At 42.4% G+C, this 23,184-nt stretch overlaps 1 protein-coding gene and 1 pseudogene across 1 annotated transcript in view; one reads left to right on the top strand and one right to left on the bottom strand.

Moving 5' to 3' along the window:
* The window catches only part of GPR39 (G protein-coupled receptor 39), a 197,604-nt gene that overhangs the window by 101,654 nt on the left and 72,766 nt on the right, over nt 1-23,184 (top strand). The gene's annotated exons all lie outside the window — the stretch shown is intronic.
* LOC112932596 (methylsterol monooxygenase 1 pseudogene) lies at nt 16,790-17,935 on the bottom strand (annotated as a pseudogene).

Consider the following 23,184-nt stretch of genomic DNA (forward strand, 5'->3'; position numbering starts at 1 on the left):
ATAAAGAAGGCAGTGTTCAGGAATGGTCAGGCAGGGGAGACATAGCTACAGCAGGTGCCACAGGAAGTTTGCCTTCCAAACACTTGTGACCCCTGGCCTTTCTGCCCAGACTCAGATGGCAGTTGGGGTTTGTGCTGGGCTTCCACACCAGCAGTGACCAATCACTGTCCCCAGGGAGCAGAGTCAGTGACATCACTCAGTCTTCGGTTCACCAAAGCCTCACCTGGGCCCGTTACCCAGTAATTCTGTCAGAAACATGTGGATTTGAACTATTTTACTGTCTTCCTGGGTGAGGTTCTGGTGTCTCCAGACTTCATTAAGATACTTCTCAAAAAAATAAAAATAAAAAAAAGATACTTTTCAAATCCCGGATACTCCTCTTTCTTTTCCTCTTTTCTCCATTCTTGGTTGTGTATATTCTATTTTTTCTTCCCCAAAGGCCAGATGCTTCTCTGGGCTTATAGCCAGAATTTGGGTCACCCAGAGTGTACAGTCTAAGAACCCTCATCCTGTTTCCCAATCTCAGACTCTTCTGTACGTTTCCAGGTACTAATGTCTTCCCAAACCAAGACTTGTAGTTTCAGCTGAGAGAGTTCCTTAATTACTGGAATCAGGAATCACTTCTATGTGTGCATATTGTTTTAAAGATTTATTTATTTACTTGAGAGAGAGAGTGCCTGAGCAGAGGGATGGGCAGAGAGAGAGGGAGAGCGAGTCTTAAGCAGACTCCACTCTAAGCATGGAGCCTGATGCAGGGCTCAGTCTCACAACCCTGAGATTGTGACCTGAGCCAAAACTAAGAGTCAGATGCTTAACTGACTACACCACTCAGGCACCCCTGTGTGTACATATTTTTATATTATTTCTTCTGCTTTGAAGCTAAAATCTGTAAGTAAAGAGGCAAGGTAGCAATAAATATGGAAGGAATGATCGAATTGGGAAAAAATCCCCATTTTGTAGTTTCTGGTGAAATCATTGATTCAGGCAATTGTCAACTAATGGTAGATGAAACCATTAGTTAAAGATGGTGGGGTACTTCACATGGGGAGGAGTCTAGCTGTCACCTTTTGAGCCCACTCATTTATGGTAGCATCACTGAGAAAAGAACTGCAGGTCAACTGCCTCTTGAAACACAAACCAGTCAGCCCTAGGAGGTACTCTAGGCAAAATAAAGCTGAGCCTAGATTTAATCAAACTGCATAGCTGAATTCCATTTAATGGAGAGAGAGGGAACAGAAGAACAAATAAAATGATACTACAGAGGCAAGTTGACAAATTTGGAATGTAAGTAATTCTACAGATGTCGCTGTAGCAAAGGCATAAGACTTCAGAGTGTAACAACTAAATGTAACCCAGTGTAACATGGGTCCTTGCCACGATCCTGATTTGAGCAAGTCACTTTGAACTAGACAGTTGGGGACATTTGGAATTATTGCTAATTTTGTTTGACATATTTGTTTTATTTTTACTTTTTAAAATTTATTTAAGTATTCTCGACACCGAATGTAGGGCTCAAACTCCCAACCCTGAGATCAAGAGTCGTGTGCTTCTCCAACTGAGTCAGTCAGGTGCCCCTTGACATATTTGTTTTAAATTAAGGTGATGGGGATGCCTGGGTGGCTCAGCGGTTGAGTGTCTGTCTGCCTCTGGCCCAGGGTGTGATCCCAGGATCTAGGATCAAGTCCCACATCATGCTCCTTGCCGGGAGCCTGCTTCTCCCTTGACCTGTGTCTCTGCTTCTCTCTGTGTCTCATGAGTAAATAAATAAAATCTTTTAAAAATAAAGAAATAAATCAAGGCGATGAGTATAATGGAAGTTTATTGTTTATATTAGTCTATCTATTTTTCAGTATGTTTGAAAATGTTTATAATAAAATATGCCTTTTGTAGATTAAAAAATGAAGTGAGCTGGACAGTTTACTTCCTAAGAGAGAGTGTCTAATATAAAATGACCACAGAGAGTAATCCTGCCTGATTTATATCCAATCTGTTTTTAATTAATTAGGATTCTGGTTTCTGAGTTTAAAAGGATGGGGAAGTAGACATTATTATTAGTAGTGTGGTTGGATTTTTATAATAATGTGTTTATTTTACATAGCCTTGGTTTTATGATAGAACCCGGAGATTACATAACTGCTTTCTTAGTAGCAACCTGGGCATCCAGGTTCAGCCAGCCTTTCCTCTGAGCTGGACTACTGTAAACCATCCAGCAGTGATGGATAATAGGTATTCCTTGTAAAGTCTTCCAGGAAGGGGAGTATGTTATCTGCCTAGAAACCCAAAAATAACAGTACTCACTGTCAAGGAAGTCTTCCTGAGATACCAGATGCTTCGAGGAACCCTTTGTCTTATCCTGTCAACAATGAAGAGGGGAAAGAGCCTCTCTGCAATAACCCTTCACATCCAGAAAGACTGATACTAACCACAGGGATCTTGGGTTCTCTTCCTTCTCTTCCTTTTTTCTCCCTCCTCTCTGGGGTTTATTCTTTAGCCTTTTTAGCCATCAGGAAGGTTCTTCTCTGTGGCCCTGTGCTTTCCTTGTCCCTTCAGAGCTGTGGGGGCTGTCAGCATTGAGAACAAAGTACCAGTTCCCCGGTAGGCTCCCACCAGCCCCACACGTTCTGGCCACCCTCTTGGACTTGCCCTTTTCTGTCCACAGATCTTTAGAGACCTCCTAGGAAGTCCCAAACACTCAGCCTCCACTCTGTTCATTTAGAATGTGTCCATATAGTACAAAGCCTCGGTTGTTTGGATCCTATACTTCCAGAATCCACAGGATTGTGAAACAATCCAACACTAGGCCTCCTCAAAGAGGACTTAGGAGGAGAGCCAAGGTGGGTCCCAGACATAGGGTCAGGTGGCCTGGTGGAAGCAGGGCTAGCTGGTTGGGTAGTGGTGTCTATAGAGTGCTAGCTTTCCCCACACAAGCTGAGGAAGTGAGAGCCAGTGGGGAAGTGGAGAGAACACAGAGAAGACAGGTGGTGGGTGAGGCTGGAGTGTGGAGTTGAAACGTTAACAGCTGGCCCTCTGTGAACACATTGGAATATGCCATCCTGCTCTGTTCAAGCTCTCCAAATAATGGTCTTCCATTAGGGGGAGGAGGGCTGCCCTGATCTTCTCCCCAATTCAGTTAAGGAGCCCTCTCTGGACTTATGATGCCCTATCCATACTTCTGTGCTGCCCTCACAACCTATAATATCTGTGTCTTCCACTTGACCATGGGCTCCTGAGGGCAGGAGGTGCCCCTTTGATCTCTGATGGCCCAGCACTGAAATATGCCCAGCCTGATGCCTGCATCTCTGTACAGTGACTTTGACAGGCTTTGTGCAGGTGTGAGAGACAAAAAGAAGACATCAGGGTATCCTTCTGAAAGCCCACCAGATGTCTAGTTCAGAATTCACCACACAGCACAAAACAAGTTAAATCACGGAATAATAAAACACTGTAGCCTGGACAATAATGAATATGCAAGCAGCATAACATAGTGAGCACTGAGAGCATTCTATTGTAGATAGTTTAATCTTACTTTAGTGAAAGATCAAGGGTAAAAGCGCAAAATGACTGCGCTAATTTGAAAAAGAGAAAATGGATAACTAGCTAACATGGGCAGGGTGAATATAGGGAAATGTTGGATCAGTCCATACGTGAGGTTTAGCAATTCTGGAAGATGGCAGACCTAAATCTTTGAATACTGAGGAACAGCACTGAATCTAAGAGGTACCTTCCATCTGGAAACCATGTTTAGACTCTGCATTGCATCTGTAGTTTGCATGGTATGAAGCCACTGCTTCCTTTGTCCCAATGTACTTTGAAAAAATAGGTCATATTTATCACCAAATGCAAGTGGGCTTGTCCTTTCAAACCTACACAGATATTAGAATGTCAACTCTAGAAGCTGGAAAGCAGCCAGCAAATTAGGAGGCCACAGAAGAATTTTGTGAGCTTTTATTTGTTCTTAGTTCACAAAGAAATTACATAGAATGTCAAACCTGAAGGGGATCCCAGGGCTATCCAGTTAACTCCTTCATTGTAGAGATGAGAAATGAGGCCCATAGAAGAATAGTGACTTGCCCAGGAGAACAATGTTAGTAGTAGCTAGAGCTTGAATTTATGATTCCTGATGCATGTATCAGGGATTGCTGCATTATGCGGAGTTGTACTTCCATCCAGAACAATTTTATAATGCTGATTAAACTGGGTTATTTGGTGAATTTTACCAACACATCCTAGATATCACTAAGGTTAGTTTTGCAAAGGTGACTTGTAGCAGTTTCTACTGTAGCAGTTTCCCTGGCTTAAGTGGAGAAAGAGCACTGACTGCATTTTCTGTTGTAGTAAGCTCGGGGGTAATATATTGCCATCGGTGTTATTTAGGAAAGCTTTTGTCTTCATGAAACAGATAACCTGACCATAATTGCTCGAATGGGTTCATTTCTGTTATATGACAAGAAGTCTAGATGTAGGAGGCTTTAGCTTTTGTTCAGCAGCTTAATGATGTCAGGACTGATGCCTGATTCTCTTGGCCTTTCCCTCATGGTCACAAGATGACTGCTGCAGGTCCAGCCATCGTGTCTATATTTGATGCAGGAAGAAAGAGGAAGGGGTGGAGTCAGGTATATCTTTCTTGCTACTAGGAGAGAAAACACTTTCTCCTAAATGCCCAAGAAGTCTTCTTTTAGGATCTCATCGCCAGTATTGGGTCATGATGCAAAGAATTTGGGAAAATGGGAAACAGGATGGTCCTGATTGGCTTACACCAGTCATGATCCATTCCCTGAGGCTGGACACATAACCGAGGCTTTCTAATGGTGGGAAATAAGAGGAAATAGCTATGGGTATACCATATCACTGTAAAACTATCAAGGCCCCTCATATGTGTATGATATGGTGCTTTCAGACTACAAGTTTGGTGTAAAGATGGACAGTGGGGGCAGCCCCGGTGGCGCATCGGTTTAGCGCCGCCTGCAGCCTGGGGCGTGATCCTGGAGACCCAGGATCGAGTCCCACATCAGGTTCTTTGTATGATGCCTGCTTCTTCCTCTGCCTGTGTCTCTGCCTCTCTCTCTCTCTCTGTCTCTATGAATAAATATAAAATCTAAAAAAAAAAAATGGACAGTGGAATTTTTTTTTAAGTATCCGATTCTGTAATCTTTCATGCCTTTAGTGGTAGATTATTTCAGTAACAAAGGCTTATCCGAGGATAACAAAAGCAATTCCATTGCCAGACATTTATAATGCTTAACCAAACAATAAATGATAGGAACACTTTTTGTCTTTACTGTAGTTCCACTTTAAGCCTAGGTTAAAGGAGAAATTTTATAAAAAGTTCATTAAGGGCAAAAACGGGACAGGTCTTTAAGTCTCATAATATAAAAGATCTGATTTTTAAATGTTGCTAGAGTCTGTTAGGTGAAATAACAGTAGCATATCAATGACACTTGAAATTTTTCAGAACTCATTCAACAGGTATTTGAGTGCAGCTGTGTGCTGGGTTCTCTTTAGGCACCTAGAGAGTTACATCAGTGAACAAAAGAGAAAAAAACTGGGCAGATGAATGGATAAAGAAATTATGGTATTTGTGTGTCTGTATATATATATATATATATTATACATTATATATATATAATGGAATAAATGGAATACTGTTCAGCCTTTTAAAAGAGAGACATTCTTAAATATCTGTGTATCATGGATCATAGATGAACCTTGAGGATGTTATGCTAAATGAAACAAGGCAGTCACGGACCAATACCCTGATTCTTTTTTTTTTTTAAAGATTTTATTTTTTTTATTCATGAGAGACACAGAGAGAGAGAGACAGAGACAGAGACAGAGGCAGAGAGAGAAGCAGGCTCCATGTAGGGAACATGATGTGGGACTCGATCCCGGGTCTCCAGGATCACGCCCTGGGCCGAAGGCAGGCACTAAACCGCTGAGCCATCCAGGGATCCCCCCAATACCCTGATTCTAATTATATAAGACATCTAAAACAGTCATATTAATTGAATCTAAGAGTGGATTGGTGATTTTCAGGGGCTGAGGGTAAGGAGAGATGGGGAGGTACTAATCAATGGGCACAAAGTTTCGGTGAAGCATGGTAAGTAAATTCTAGAGATCGGCTGTGCAGCATCATACCCCTAGTCAGCAATAAGAGGGAGATGTCATGGTAAGTGTTCCTCTCACAATGAAATAAAGTTGTAAAGGAAAAGAAAAATTCAGCCCTATGGAGTTTACATGGGGGGGTGCAGATCTTGGGGGAGTACCTTAGTTAGGGTTCTCCATAGAAACAGAACCAGCAGTGTAGACACATGCACATGCATGAATGCACACACACAAACACACACACACACCATTTTAAAGAACTGGCTCCCACAGTTGTGGGGTTTTCCAAGTCTAGCATCTGCAGGGTAGCCTGGCAAGCTGGAGACGTGGCAGGCCCAAGTTCCTGTCGTAGCTCTAGACCAAAGGCCATCTCAAGGCAGAATTCACTCTCAGACAGAAGGACTTCAGGCTGTTTGTTCTTAAAGCCCTCAACGTATTGCCTGAGGCCCACCCATGCTGCAGAGAGGCATCTGCTCTACTCAGGGTTCCCAAATTTAAGTGTCAATCTCATTTAAAAAAATACCTACACAGCAATGTGGAGGCTGGTGTTTGGTGAACATCTGAGTACTATGGCCTATCCAGGTTAACACATAAAACTAACCCTGAGATGGAACCAGACAATAAGCCTAATACATAAGCAAAGTTTATAATACTTTAGAAAACATTAAGTGCTATCAGGAACAGAGCAAGTTACAGTTTAAAACAAGGGAGTCATTCACTTTTCCAAAGAAGACATCCAGATGGCCAGCAGACATATGAAAAGATGTTCAATGTGACTCATCATCAGGGAAATGCAAACCAAAACCATGATGAGATACCACCTTACCCCCGTCAGAATGGCTAAAATTAACAACACAAGAAACAACAGGTATTAGTGAGGATGTGGAGAAAGGGGAACCCTCTTGCATAGTTGGTGGGAATGCAAACTGGTGCAGCCACTGTGGGAAACAGTTTGGAGCTTCCTCAAAAAGTTAAAAATAGAACTACCCTATGACCCAACAGTTACACCATTAGGTATCTACCCAAAGGATACAAAAATACAGATTGGAAGGGGTACATGCACCCCAATATTTACAGCAGCATTATCAATAATAGCCATACTGTGGAGAGAGCCCAAATGTCCTTTGACTGATAAATGGATTATACCATGTAATCTCATATGTGCAATTTAAAAGATATTTTACTTGCTTGTTCATGGAAGACACACAGAGAGAGGCAGAGACACAAGCAGAGGGACAAGCAGGCTCCCTGTGGGGATCCCAGGACCCTGGGATCATGACCTGACCCAGAGGTTCAACCACTGAGCCACCTAGGTGCCCCTCAATATGTGCAATTTAAGAATGAAAACAGATAAACATATGGGAAGGGGGAAAAGAAAGAAAGAAGGAAACAAGCCATAAATGACTTTTTAAAAAAGATTTTTAAATCTATCCATTCCTGAGAGACACACAGAGAGAGGCACAGAGACACAGGCAAAGGGAGAAGCAGGCTCCATACGGGGAGCCTGCTGTGGGACTCGATTCCCAGACTCCAGGATCACGCCCTGGGCTGAAGGTGGCGCTAAACTGCTGAGCCACCTGGGCTGCCCCATAAATGCCTCTAATTGACAGAGAACAAATTGAAGGGTGATAGAGGTGGTGGGTGGGAGATGGGCTAGATAAGTGATGGGCATTAAGGAGGCCACTTGTGATGAGCCCTGGGTGTCGTATGTAAGTGACAAATCATTGAATTTCAGTTCAGAAATCAATATTGCACTAAATGTTAACTAGCAAAATTTAAATTAAAAAAGAAAACAAAATAAGGGAGTCATTGATAAATAGATAAAGAAGATGTGGCATTTATATATAATATATATAGGAATCATATGATTCCTATATATATTATATATAATGGAATATTACTCAGCCATAAAAAGAATGAAATCTTGCCATTTGCAATGACATGAATGAAGCTAGAGAGTATTATGCTACGTGAAATAAGTCAATCAGAGACAAATACCATATGATTTCACTCATATGTGGAATTTAAGAAAGAAAACAGATGAACATAAGGGAAAGGGGAAAAAATGAGAGGGAGGTAAGCCATATAACAGACTCTTAACTGTAAAGAATAAACTGAGGGCTGATGGGGGATGTAGGTGAAGGATAGGGAAAATAGGTGATGGGTTAAGGAGCGCACTTGTAATAAACACTGGGTGTTGTATGTAAGTGATGAATCACTAAATTTTACTCCTGAAACTAATATTACACTGTATGTTAACTAACTAGAACTTAAATAAAAACTTGAAACATTGCCCTTAGGAAGAATGCTTGAATGTATGTAGAAAGATTTTTAAAAAGTCTTTAAGGAGTATTTACTGCATGTCACATGCTGTGCAAAAGAGAGTGAAGCGGGGAGAAACACAGTCCCTGTCCTCAGGATGCTTCACCACCCTTGAGATGAACAAGTGAGAAGACCCTCATGGTGCTGTATGGTGGGTGTGACTCTGAGGAGCACAGAGCACACAGGGGTGTTCCTCTCTGCCTTCATTATCCCTCTAGGGTAGGTCCAGTGTGAGGTCCAGAGCGCTGGACTGATTTGGCTCAGGTTCATACACCTGGAAGCTGAACCCAGACCATCTGGCTTTTCTTCCTGCGTCACTTTCCAGTAAAGACCCAGCAGGTGTTGGCATAAAGTCTCTCTGAAACCCCCAGGGAGGGCGGGTCCCTTACTCTGCATGGAGGAAGATAATCCCAAGCACAGAGGAGAGTAAGCAGCAGGTGATGGCAGGAGCCTGGGGTCCTTGGGGCTGGCATTACACTGGGTACAGAGGACACTGGGGAACTGCTCACTGCCACAGGGAAGAGCAGAACATTCTGGATGTGAGGAAACATCCAGAGATGAGGCTGCTTCTGCTCTGCTTCCCTCATTCACACTGTTCTCAGCCCTTGGGAGAAAGCCTAATGATAGAACATCTCTAGGTGGACACAGGAGAAACCAGTAGCAGCGGTGCTCTCCAGGGAAGAGAACTGGTGGCTACTGGGGACCCCAACTTTGATATCTTTCGGATTTTGTGCCATGACCATATATTAACTTCAAGTATTTCGTTACACAAGGCAACCCCAAAGACTTTTCTGAAGGCAGTGAGTGCTCCTTGAAGGCCACGTGCTAGATTACAAATAGTTTGGGTTTTGAGACAGACTGTTCACAGCTCTGCCACTTATTAGCTGGGTGACCTTGCTTCTTTGCTCTACATTGCAGCTTTCTCACTCTACGTTGCAGCTTTCTCAGCAGGAAAATGGGACAGTGTAAGGACAGTGAGTCCGTGTGAGGAATGAACGAGAAGGTTTATGAAGGCTCCACAAACCAGTCTTGTCCATTAGGCTCCTCAGTGTGCTGAGGGCAGCCGCTGTCATGCAGCCCTGGGCCCCCAGCCATCTGCACTGATAGCCGAGATGACATCTGTGTGCCCTGTATAACTAGTTTTCACAACACACACCTTACTTCATCAACAGCACTGACTTCTTATCCCTTCTGCCTAAAGAGCTCAGGGAGGGTATAGTATACTTAGAAAGGGGACAGATTAAAGTGCTGTTCGGGGATTGCCAAGGGGCTGGTAAATTTGACTTTGCAGCATTGCTTATCTTGCAAAGAATTTGCAGGATCATTTTTTCCTCCTAGACTTGTGATCTCTTAATAAAAAATACTTCAAAAATGTTTACTTTTAGTGCATATGTATCTTATCGCCCATATAAGCAGGAAACTTCTTTTTGGGAAAGATCGGGTTTCATGAAACTTTGTACCATTCAAACCCCTCACATATAGCTGCCTTCAAGCACTGTTAGTACAGTGTGCATTGTCTGCTGCTGGTTATCTAGTGCTGTGTAGCAAATTGCCCCAGACTTAGTGTCTTAATTCCCACAGTTTCTACGGGTTAGGAATTCAGGGGGGACTTGGTTTGGTAGTTCTAGGCCACAGTCCCTCAGGAGATTGCAGTCCTATGTCAGCTGGGGCTATGGCAGCTGAAGGCTTGGCTGGGGCTGGAGGCCCCACTTCCAAAGGGGCTCACTCACACGGCTGGCAAGCTGGTGCTGGCTCGTGGTGTCTCAGTTCTACTCTCATGGGTTTCTCCAGAAGTCTACTTGATGATCCTCATAGCATGCTGGCTGGGTCCCTTCAGAGACAAGTGGCCCAAGAGACCCAAGAGGGAAGCTATATACCTTTTGTGACCTAGCGTCAGAAATCATACATCAGCATTTCTGACCACTCCCTTGGTCACACAGACCACTGCTGATGCAGTATGAGAAGAGGTGAATACCAGCAGGCACCCTGGAGGCTCTCTCAAAGGCTGACTAAACACAGATGTTATAGCACATCACAGTGCTTAGAAAGTATGTGATAATTTCTTTCTTTCTTTTTTTTTTAGAGATTTTATTTATTTATTCACGAGAGACACGGGGGTGGGGGGCGTGCAGAGACACAGGCAGAGGGAGAAGCAGGCTCCATGCAGGGAGCCTGACGCGGGACTTGATCCTGCGTCTCCAGGATCACGCCCTGGGCTGAAGGCAGACGCGAAACCGCTGAGCCACCCAGGTGTCCCGATAATTTCTGAACTATGTAGAATGAGTGTGTACAGTGTGCATACGATATATAAATGGTAGAAGCCAAAAGTTTGTTTTACTTTTTCAGGACAGATACTGCAGTCCACTGTCTCAAACTTGAGTGTGCATTGCAGCCACTTGGAGGGCTTATGAAAGGACAAATGGCTGGGTCCCACTCATGGAGCAGACTGCTTCAAAGCAAGCACCTCCTTGGTCTCAGAACTAAATGACAAACAGTTAAATTCATTATGCATATTATTTTAAATTTGAGCTTTGCTGAATGATATGGAGGTAATATACAAATCAGAGAAAGGAGAGTATATGGACAGCTTTAAGGAATGGTGCACTAGCAATTCTCCGAAAAGAAAAGAAAAGAGAAAATAGAAAAGTGAAAAGAGGAAAGAGGAAGGAGGAGGGAGGAAAGAGGAAAGGAAAAGAAAAGAAAAAAGAAAAGAAAGAAAAGAAAGAAAAGAAAAGAAAGAAAAGAAAAGAAAAGAAAGAAAAGAGAGGAAAGGAAAAGAAAAGAAAAAAGAGAAAGAAAAGAAAAGAAAAGAAAAGAAAAGAAAAGAAAAGAAAAAAAAGAAAAGAAAAGAAAATAGAGCTTTGATTTGTAACTGTTGCCGATTTCCACAGTGTAAATGCTCCCGCCATGGCCAATTATCACCAGATTCCTAAATGTTTCACAGCTGACCCTCGCTTGCTTGTACACACCAGCTGCAATACACCACTAGCTCTGAGCAAATTCTTTCCTTGTCGTGTGTGATTCTGAAAAGCGGTGGCCCAGGTGAGGGCTGGGCATGGCCAGGTGATCCTAATAGCAAGCCCTCTGCCTGCTGAGGCTGTTAAGCACCAGGCTGGGATTGCTTTCTACCCAGAGTGAGACTTTCTGAGGCAGCTCAAGTGACAGGATATAACTGTGCAGACAACTCTTCGTGGCATAGGCAAATGCAAAGTGGGACTTCTCAAATTCTCCCCAACACTTGCCACCCCTACCTGGTACAGTCAATTTTAATGACAGCTCCAGCCTTTCTGTTCTAATCAGGCTCAACGGTTTGGCGACTCCTCTTCAAAGCCCTCTCTAGCTTACCCTCCCTTCTGGCAAGGCTCATTTCCTCAGGGTGGGTGACAGGAGCTACTTTAGTGAATTCATATTTTGAGCTGCCAGGAGGCCCGTTAGGGGTATAATGTCGGAAGGCCTATAGAAATTGTGTAGAAATTTCATTTGGCGATTCACCTTGTAGGTGAACACCATGAGCTATTCTGTAGATTTGAAGTGACTATTTAACTTGTAAGCTTCTTGAGGGTACAAGGTTTTGTGTGTGTGTGTGTTCCCCACAACGTCTATCATGGGGCCTTGGGAAAAATAAACCCTTATAAACATTTAATGAGTTCTAGGTTGGAATTCTCATTACTGAAAACATTGTCATCCCAACAGAGAGCTTTCGTTGACTTAATACCAAAGAGTGAGTAATTTGGGAATTTCAATTACCATGAAAAATAAGTGGAGCAAGATTCTTTGGTAGGAAGTCCTTACATGGTATCCCATAATGCTTCTTTTTTTGTCATGTAAAACACATAGTCTTAGAAAATAGGACTCAATGACAATTTAGTGCAATAAAAAAAAAACAAAAACAGAAACAGAAACAGAAACATAGCTTTCAAAGTAGGCAGAACATGACCCCTGTGGGAACTCATCCTTAATAGCCTTAGGAGCTCTCCTACTCTGGGTAATTTTCTTAGTCTTTCTGAGCCTAGTTACCTGGTCTCTAGAATGAGACTGGTAATAACCACTTTGTACGTCTTTTGTGAAGATGGAATGAAATAATCTGTGAAAAGTTCTGGAATGGAGTCTTGGGAGCAGAACTCAGGGTAAGCTCCCTACCCCACATCATTAGTTGAAGGAAGCCCACATACATGTTCCAGATACAGCCAGGGCACTATGACTGAGTCCCCTGACAAATTCTCACTTTTTGATGGTACATGCTTGGTTTTGCTGTGAATTTCTAAAGTGTGTGGGGTTTTTTGTTTGTTTGTTTTTGTTTTGATTTCTAAGGCAACATTAGTGACACAGAGATAAAGGTCCTTTTCCACACAGAGACTGGCAGGTCTAATGAGCTGGGTGTGGGGAATGGGGAGGACGGAAGCATCTTGAGTATTAGCATCTCTGGAAATGTTTAGGGGGAGGAGAGAAGCTATTTCTTCGGGGCCCAACCTGATTAATAAGATGATGGGTTTGAGATTCTGTGGGATGGATTTCTCTCCTTTCTACTTCGTGAGGCTTCTAGGTTTCCAGGTTATTTTAATGATATGGCAGGTATCAAGCAGGAGTGATCAGCCACAAATCCCAGGTCTAGAAAGCATATCTCTGAAGGATAAGGGCAGATCACTCCATAGGGTACTTAACAGATTGCCCCACAATTAATATATGTTTCTTGGTCCAATTTAGCTGTGAATGGCAAAGTAGGGAAATAGCTCCTCTCCACTTGGTTGGAAACACATTGAGCACCAACTGTGTGCCAAGCCTCAGAGGGGTAGTAAAAAGGCAAAGGGACTTTATTTCCATACCCAGGACCTTACAGGGTAGATTAAAAGGCTATATATGTTTGTTATTTAGTTGATCTTTCTTCCTATATTAGAAAATGGGTTTCCTACTCAGAAACAAGCAGAGGGGTTTTCTTTCACTCTTGGAAAAGTAACTAATGGGCAACTTCTGATGTTTTGAAATACTGCATTTCTTTACAGCCACTAAAGAAGTTTGGGACCTGAGTCCTGACCTTCACGTGGCATGCAAAGAAATCTGAAAGAGTGAGATAAATGGCCTTTTGAATTTTTACAGAAAACGACAAACCCAATGCTTTCCCAAGTTTTGGGGCAATATCAGGCAAATGCACGGCGAGGAGTTTGAGGCTTCATCTACAGCTTTATTTGCTTTTATCTTTCTTTAATAGGCATGACTTTCTATGTGCACAGAATGGTCACAGTGTATGGGTTAGGACACAGAAGTGGGAATCAGGGGTCTGGGTTTCATTCCAAGAACACGTGAGCACCTTACAGAGCACTGGCAACCAGTTGGGTGCTCAGGATAAATGAAAGCAACATGGCAGCACCTAGATGAGGTCTATGGAAACACATTTGAGGTAGCAAATAGTTCTTCTCAGTAGGGTCTTAGGCGGAATCAGAGAGAAGGTAAGATAGATAGAGTCTTAAAGGAGGAGTAGAATTGGCTAGAATGAGTGGGAGACCAGCGTTCCAGGCAGAGTGAACAGCGGCATACACATTTCATGACATTGAGAAGGCAACAGGAACTATAGATGGGAGAGTCTAGAGCAGTGGTTCCCAAGTGTAATGTACATTCCTAGGGATCTTGTTATGCGAGGTCTGAGGTGATACCTGAGACAGTGCCAGTTCTAACAAGTTCCTGGCTGATGCCCAAACATAGTATAGGGTGGTGGTAGAGCATGGGGTGTAGGAGTAAACATGGGGCTGGATAGAGGAAGGAGTGAATGGCAAGAGCAAGGGCCTGCCACCTTGGGCTGACTGCTCCCCCCTGGCATGTTTCAGCTGTCCCCACCGTCATACTGGTGATAGTATTTATGTCATACCCAACCTCCCATGGGCTCTAGTGAGGCCCTCAGTCAATACTCTCTTTCACTCCCAGGGGCAGTGACACTAGATTTTTAGCATTTCCCTGAAATTTTCTGCCCACCCCCTACCACCATGGCCTCATCAAATACTCTGCCTCCTAATTCATAGAAAAGAGAGATTATGAGATAGAGTTTTCTTAAGGTGCCAAAGTCCCTACCCAGAGCCCACCTGTGTTTTTCCTTTTTTCTTTGTCATCTTTACACCTGTCCTTCCCTCTGCCTAAGGCTGAGCCCTCTGCTACGCCCTGGAAGGGGTCCTCTCTTTCCTTTCTTTCCTTTGGCTTCTTGTGGTCCTCCATTCACCCATCACTCTCCTTTTTCATGTGTGTCCCACCTCTCCCTTCCTTTCTTCTGCTACAGATGTGCTCAGGGCTCTCCTTTCTTGCACCTGCCCCCCCTGAAAAAACAGCCTTGATCCTCATCCTCCCCTAGATATGCTCTGAGCTCTCACCCTTCTCCCATAGCTTGATTTCTTCAGAGCAAGTCAACACTTGCTGATTCTCTGCTTCTCCTCATCTGCTCTCTGCAAACTACCATGATCTGACTTCTGCCTTCCCCACTCCAATGACCTGACTTGTCTGAAGTCAACTGGGCCTCTCCAATCGCCCAACCAAGGAATTTCAGTCCTGGCCCTATTTGTTTTTTAATTTTCAGTGTTGATCACTGGTGCCTTGTCTCCCATGCCTCACTAGATGCCTTCTCTCTCTTTTTTCTAAAATTTAAGCGAAAAACAAAAGAGTTCACCTGTTTCTGTCACCTCTGACTCCCTACCTCTGACAACCACCAATCTGAATCTGTTCTCTGTCTCTATGAGCTTGTTTTTTTTCCCCTAGATTCCACAAATAAGAGAGATAGTATGATATTTGTCTTTCTCTGACTTATTTCACTAAGCATAATGTCCTCAAGGTTCACCCATAATGTCGCAAATGGCAAGATTCTTTTCATTCTTTTCTTAATACTCCATGGTATATACATATCATATTTCTTCATTCATTCATCCATCAATGGACACTTAGGTTGTTTCCGTGTCTTGGCTATTGTCAATAATGCTGCAGTAAAAATAATGTGTATATATCTTTTCAAATTAGTGTTTCTGTTTTCTTCCAATAAATACCCAGAAGTGCAATTGTTGGATCATGAGGTACTTCACGGTTTAATTTTTATGAGAAACTGCCACACTGTTTGCCACAGTGGCTGTACCAATTTACATTCCCATTGATGGTGCACACAGTTTCCTTTTCCCCTATATCCTCACTAACACTTGTTATTTCTTGTCTTTTTACTAATAGCCATTCTGACAGGTGCGGCTTTGACTTGCATTTCCCTGATGATCGGTGATGTCGAGCACCTTTTCATATACCTGTTGGCCATCTCCATGTTTTCTTTCAAAAAATATCTGCTCAGGTCCTCTGACCCTTTTTAAATTGGATTGTGACCTTGTTTTAGTTTTTGTTTTGGTATTGAATTTTATGAGTTTTTTATATATTTTGGATATTATCCCCTTATCAGATATGTAGTTGAAAAGATTTTCTCCCATTCAGTAGGTTGCCTTTCCATTTTGCTGATGGCTTCCTTTGTTGTGCAGAAGCTTTTTAGTTAGTCTCACTTTTTCCTTTTTGCTTTTGCCTTTGATGTCAGAGTGAAAAAATCAATGTTAGGACCTATGTCAAGAAGCTTACCACCTATGTTTTTTTTCTAGGAGTCTTATGGCTTTAGGTCTTTTTTTTTTCTTAAAAAAAAAAAGCAGAATTATTCCTTTTATTACAAAACTTAGTGATTTAATTAGTTCTTTACTTTTCCTTTTAAGAATAAGATATTTAAAAAAAAATCACTACTGATGTTCAAAACCGGAAACCAGATAATCAGACCAAAAAAAAAATCACATTTATTTCAATAGTTCAAAGTACAAATACAGCAAGTCAGATCACAATGTTTCAAGATACAGTTTTAAGTATAATGAAAACTTGATATACAAAAATGAAAGGCTAAATAAAATAAAGCTCAATTAAAAAAAAAATTCAAGTAACCCGAAAACCTTTAGACTAAAATATCCCATTTATGACAATTCGGAAACGCCTTAATTTATAGATACCAGTAGCCATTGCCATCGAAAGAGCGTCTCAAAGAAGGAGAATCACCCCAAACCAGTCAGCTCAGGACCAGAGTGGAAGTTCTTGGGGCGGGCTATTCCGGATTTGGCTGCCTCACTCTCACTGTCGATCCATACGGTTCGACCCATGATACTTGGATGTTTAGGCAAATTCTAGAAAATGTTTAAAGTTCAATATGAGGCCAACACCCTGCTAAGAGATACTGAAATGGCCACTATATATTTACAAGATTTTAAAGACCCATCTTAGCTTCAGGCCTTTGGTGTTACGGGGGAAAGACAGACTGATACTTTTTCCATTACTTAGAACCTTTCTGTAAGGTTAGCAACACGGCCTTTACAACTTCCTCATGAAAATCATACTTCGTTATAGATTTACTTATTTCTACACATACAGAACTTTTATGTAAAGTAGAAAAAGTTCCCGCTAGGAAGATAATTAAAGGTTGTTAATGTTCTTTGTATCACTTAGCAGCCAAGACACAGGTGTATTTCTGCTCCGCAGAAGCAAGGTTAGCTATTCGCTTCAATTCAGGGAGGTGTGTGCTTTCAGGATGGTGGAGAGGAGATATTTATTGCATCTTTTTCTCAATCTTCTTCATCTTTTCATTGTAGGCAGTAAATTGAGTCTGTTCCGAAAATTCTATCCCACCATGTAAATGTGGAAGCATAGTTTCCGGTGAAGTTCATGTGGTGGAAATCATGATGCCGAGAACCAGCATAGAAAGGGATCAGTCTTAAAGGGTTCAGGGGAATGTCATAGCCACTATGGACATCAATAGTTTCTATCAAACGAATGGTCACCCATGCCCAAAGGAGAATGATATGATCACATAAAAGCATGATTCCAATGAAAAATCCAGTTCCAAGAATCAGAGTTTCCAAAGGATGTGCATATTCAGCTTCCATTCCAAATGGAGCCTGAAACTCATGATGAACTTTATGAATATATTTATAAATTCTTTTGTGATGCAAGAGCCTATGCAGGAAATAGTGCCAGGTGTCCTCAGTCACCGCACAGCCAAAGCATCTTGCCAAAAGCGTATACCATCTTGGCATTCTTTCCCAATCATAAGGAATATTAAAATACTCTGTAAAATAATAAGTTCCACAGATCAAAGGAAGCTGGATACAAAAGTGATTAAAGAGAAGTACTTTAAAACATTTCCATTGGTTTTCCCAGGTTTCTGGTTTATCCTTTTGAATTTTGTACTTTTTCGTGAAAGGTATAAATTGAAACAAAAATCCAGGTAAACAGAATAAGAAATAAAGAACTTCGTGAACTATCAAGGATCCCCATGTTGCAATCTGGAACTTTGTATAATTATTCAACATATAGTTCCAAGCATTTTTAAATGGTTCTCGTAGAGGGTTCTCAGGTAAAAGTGAATCTACATACTCCACAGCCAAGGATGCTGAACTAAAGATGCTGATACTTTCATTTGTTGCCATTTTTCAAATCTCTGCAGAAAGCCTTAGAATTCTGGCCGAGCGGCGGGAACACCGGCTTTAGGTCTTATGTTCGAGTCTGTAATACATTTTGAATTTATTTTTGTGTATAGCGTAAGATAAATGGTCCAGTTTTCCCAATATCATTTATTGAAGGGACTATCCTTCTTGCTTCCTGTGTATACTCTTGCCACCTTTGTCATAAATTAATTGACCTTACATGCATGGATTTATTCCCGGGCTCTGTTCCATCGAGCTATATGACAGTTTTTATGTCAATACTATCCTGTTTTGATTATGATAGTTTTGGTGTATAGTTTGAAATCAGGGAGTATAATGCCTCCAACTTCTTTTCAAGATTGCTTTGGCTAATTTTGGGGTCTTTTATGGTTCCATACACATTTTAGGATTATTCTATTCCTGTGAAAAATGCCACTGGAATTTTGATAGGGAGTGCACTGGATCTGTAGGTTGCTTTAGGCAATATGGACATTCTAACAATATTAATTCTTCTAATCCACGGACATGGAATATCTTTCCATTTCTTTGTGTCTTCAGTTCTTTCATTAATGTCTTGTAGTTTTCAGTACATAAACCTTTCACCTCCTGCTTGGTTAAATTTACTGTTTTTGTTTGTTTGTTGTTGTTTTTAAAATGCAAGATCCTGATTTCTTTTCGGCCCTTCTCAGCCTCATTTCCTGGTTCCTCTTTCTTTGTTCAGTCTTTCCTAGTTAACATGTCCCAGATTTCTAGTCTCAGCTCTCTTCATTTCCAACCCTAAATATTCTCCCTTAGGCACCTCACTTACACTTGACACTCTCTCTGCTGTTCACAGGAATCTAGTCCTCAGATCCTTACATCTTTGTGAGTTGGTCATATATATGTGTATGTGCCTCTCATTTTTTAAAAAACTGAATCTCCCCTTCTCTCCTAAATTTGGTTTTCCTTCTCAGTCTCACTCTAAGTAAATTGTACCCCTGCTTTCCCTTTATCATGAACCCCAAACTTGGGAGTTGTACTTGACTCCTCCCCTTGCCTCACCTGCCAGCAGTAATGGTCCTGTTTTGTGCTCCCTTTGACTGCTATCTCATTGAACGAGATAGCTTTACTCCATTAGTCAGATTATTTCTTTCACCTCTACATGACCTTTCTGCAAATACCCATGGCTTCCGACCCCAGCCACACAGAATCACTTGGAGAACTTTTAACAATCCTCATGCCCAAGTCACACCCCAAACCCATTACATTCGAATTTTCAGAGGCGAGGCCCAGATTATTCCAATGTATAGCCCAAGGTTAAGGCCTTGGCTTTTGTCTCTTCTCCCTCAAATCCATCCTCCACACTGACATTGAGGTGTTTTTCTTAAAACTCAAATTGGGTTTTGTTCAGTTCCCTGTTCAAAAAATCCTTCAATGACTTTGTTGCCTTTGGAAAAATTATTTAGTGTGTTATACAAGTCTTTTCTGGCTTGTTATATGAGACCTTTCATGATCGGCCCTACTTCGTGTGGGTCTGTCAAAGGCACCTTACCCTGGCCATTGTGATCCACCCCCACAGGCTTTCTCAAAGCTCTGTGCATGGGCACAGACTCAGTCCTCTGTCTGGCATGCCTGGCCAACTCTCTCTGTGCTTCAATATCCTGTTTAGGTGTTCTCACTTACAAAACACCTCTGAGACTCCCCTAGATTAGTTTGAATGTTTCTTCTCTGGGCTTTCTAGCAGCTAGGCTTCTTCTGCTGCAGAGCCTTTTCTCTTTCTCTGCCATTAGCACAGCCACTTGATGGTAGGGACTATCTCCTGTTTACATAGTAAGCACTCAGTATGCGTACAGTGAATTTATCCACCCATCTCTTCCCACATCTCTAATAATAAGCTCATGTAGCAAGAGAAAAACAGAGTTGAAAGCTCAATGAGTTGTTATAGCAATGACTTAAATCCAAAGCATAGGCTGTTAGGACATTTCTTCTTCTTCTTCTTCTTTTTTTTTTTTTTAAAGGTTTTGTTTATTTATTCATGAGAGACACAGAGAGAAAGGCAGAGACTTAGGCAGAGGGAGAAGCAGGCTCCCCATGGGGAACCTAATGTGGGACTCGATCCCGGGACCCCGGGATCACAAGCTGAGCCAAAGGCAGACGCTCAACCACTGAGGCCAGGTGTTCCCTATTAGGATATTTCTCATCGTTATACAAGCGTGAACCTAACACAGGAGAAAACAGTTCCCCTTAAAGCAGCAGCATTATCCACAGAGGCCTAGCAGAGCTGTGTTTCCTGGCACAGAAAAGGTGGTCCTGTCCTCTGACACCACTGTTATCAAATAGGTCCCATTACATCAAGAGTAAGTTTGCTCTGATTTCAGAGGTGAGGTTAAGAGCTCATTTTATATAGGAATGCAAACACAGATGCAACAAAATTTCACTAGTTCAGAACACAGTTTGAAAACAGACCAACTGTGTGTGTGTGTGTGGGGGGGGTGATGATATTTACAGATGGATTCTTAATTGTACTGAAGATCTATCAGCCCGGGTACCCTTTCAAACTGATGCTTCTCTTGAGCGTCTAAAATTAGCATCCGGCTTACAGAAGTGGGGGGCGTGTGAAATTGCTCAGGTTCACATGCTTCACAAAAGAGATCCTGCTGGACAGTGCCTCCTCCACTTTGTGAAAATGGGTATGAGAATCACCTGGAGAGCTAATAAACTGGGCAGGGGCCCAGGCTTACCAAGAATGGACAGGGTCTGGACCTTCTTCCCAAGTTCCCTGGCAAATTCTGATCCTTGCCAAGGTTTTGGTGAGGGTGACCACCATTTGGCTATGGTCAGCTGCCACCCTCCAGCCCAGTGCTTTTTAACACTGGTTACATATTAATATCCTACCTGGGGGATTTTCAAAAAATCCCAATATGCAGGTCTTACCCCAGGCCAATTAGACAAGTATTTCTGAGAGTGGGACACTGGCATTGATAGTTTTAAAAGCTCCCAGAGGATCCTAATAGGTCACCTGGAGGTTTGAGGATCATATCTCTAGCTTACTGGTCCTCAGACATGCCTGAGCATTAGAATCACTCCAGGGGTTTCAACAGATATGTCAATACCTGGGTAGGCAGGGTATACAATAGTATCAAGAGATACTATTGTAATTGCTGTGGGATGCAACCACCCACATCAGGATTTGTAAAAGTTCTCTGGCAATTCTAATGTACAACAAAGTGTCAGAACTATGACTACAGCTCATCCTCCCACAGTTCCTAACAGAGCCCATTTACCTTGATAAAAAGAATCCGTTGTCATGAGAAGATGAGAAACCCAACCTGTTGGGAACATATTTATCCTCCTGGCTTACCTAAAGTGACTGAGGGGGGAGTTCCCTCCAGAAAAACAGTTATGGAAAAGGAGCAGAGTAAGTTTATAGATTAAATTCATTAATACCAGGAGCCCAGCTGCCTGTACCACCAACTGAGCACCCCTGAGTTCCCCAGCTGCCTGAGTGACCTCAGTTGCCTTGGCAGGTAGCCATGCCTTCCTGAAAACATGCAGAGTGGCTTTCCAAATAATAAACGGATACTAATGGACTCAATTATTGTAAATTTCTGAATTTACAATAATTTACATTGCATTCTAAATGCATTGCTAATGGCATTTTCCTCCCTTCTTTCATCATGTGTTTAAGACACTTCTCCTTATATTAACAGATGTCAGACTTGAGTTAGTGCCCTGTCTTGGGTAGGTAGGTAGCTGTCTCCACCACCTTGAAAAAAGGCATCTTGTGTCATCCAGAAAGGGTGCAAGTGGTACTACTCTCCATCTTATCTTAGAAACTTAACACTACAGGGATATATTCACCTAACAACTACAGTGAGTCACTGGTGAGGATCCTCATACAAAACTTTTTGGGGGGACACCTGGGTGGCTCAGCAGTTGAGCTTCTGCCTTCTGCTCGGGGCATGATCCCAGACTCCTGGGATCGAGTCCCAAGTCAGGCTCCCTGCATGGAACCTGCTTCTTCCTCTGCCCATGTCTCTGCTTCTCTCTCTCTTTCTCTCTCTCTCTGGTTGTCGTGAATGAATAAATAAAATCTTAAAAAAAAAAAAAACCTTTTTTTAAAAAAAATTAAGGTACTCATTGGTTTAGTTGGATATTGAATATATAGGATAGTGGTTTTCAACTTTGGACACCCTGGAATTATCTGGGGAGCTTTAAAAACTATTGATCCTTATGACTGCCCCTTACAGATTCCAACTGAATGAGGTGGTGATGGGCTAGGGCAATGGGAATTTTTTTAAGGCTTCCAAGGTGATTGAAGTGTTTAGCAAAGGGTGATTACACTGATATTTATCAGTAAGAGAGACTGAGAAAAGAGAGGCAGAAAGACCCACAGAGCATCTCTCCTGAGGACTCTCTGAATCAACAGAGGCATTTGTCCTACTTAGCATCTTTATGAGCACAGGTGGTTGGGTGAGTTTTCTAGGAGACCGGAAGCAAGATTAGGCCACAGAAAATAATCTCAACCTGGAGTCTATCTTTTCAATGGCCTTTCATTCTTTTGGGAGTGTTCACCTAGGGCTGCTGTCCCATGGCTCCTGCTGGCTCCCCCCTTCCCCATGGCCCATCAACCTTTGTGCAGTGTTACCTGAGAGCCACGGATGCAGGAGAAAAATTTGGTATCCTACTGAGGATAAGCCAGGGAAGAGGGAAGTGTGAAGTGTGAGATCCTAAAGTAGCTCAGGATAAATGCTGGGGCCCCACACATGGTGTTGCCCTACCAGGTAGACACTCCCTGGTCATAGTTATGATTTTTCCTTCCATCAGCTTTCCCTCCAATCCCTTTTCCTTTCCATAAATGCTTTCCTGTCCTGTATACAATATCTTCTGAGTCCCAATGATGGAACTGGCTGTGACGGCCATTGTTGACGACCTATCCAGCTCCCATATCCATCCACCTCTTTCCTGCCCACAGAATCCATAATTGTCTCCAGCCTCTGGGCCAGAAGCAGGTGGTGAAACTTGCTATTAGTTCAAACAGGAGTTTCCTATATTGGTTGCATATTAAGAACACCTGAGGAGTTCTTGAAGCAATGCTGATACTTGGGCCCCACTCCCAGAAACTCTGATTTAATTGGTTGCTGGTAGATATTCAAAGCTCTCAGGTGGTTAAAATAGGCAGCCAGGAGTGAGGCTCGCCGGTCTGGGATAGTCATGGCACTTCAATTCCCCATACTAATGGTTGTTTCAGGATTGGGCAATGATGCCATTTTGACCAAAGGAACACGGGAACATAGAGGCGGGGTTGGGAAGATTTCGA

The sequence above is a fragment of the Vulpes vulpes genome, chromosome 5 (assembly GCF_048418805.1).
Source record: "Vulpes vulpes isolate BD-2025 chromosome 5, VulVul3, whole genome shotgun sequence".
NCBI classification, from domain to species: domain Eukaryota; kingdom Metazoa; phylum Chordata; class Mammalia; order Carnivora; family Canidae; genus Vulpes; species Vulpes vulpes.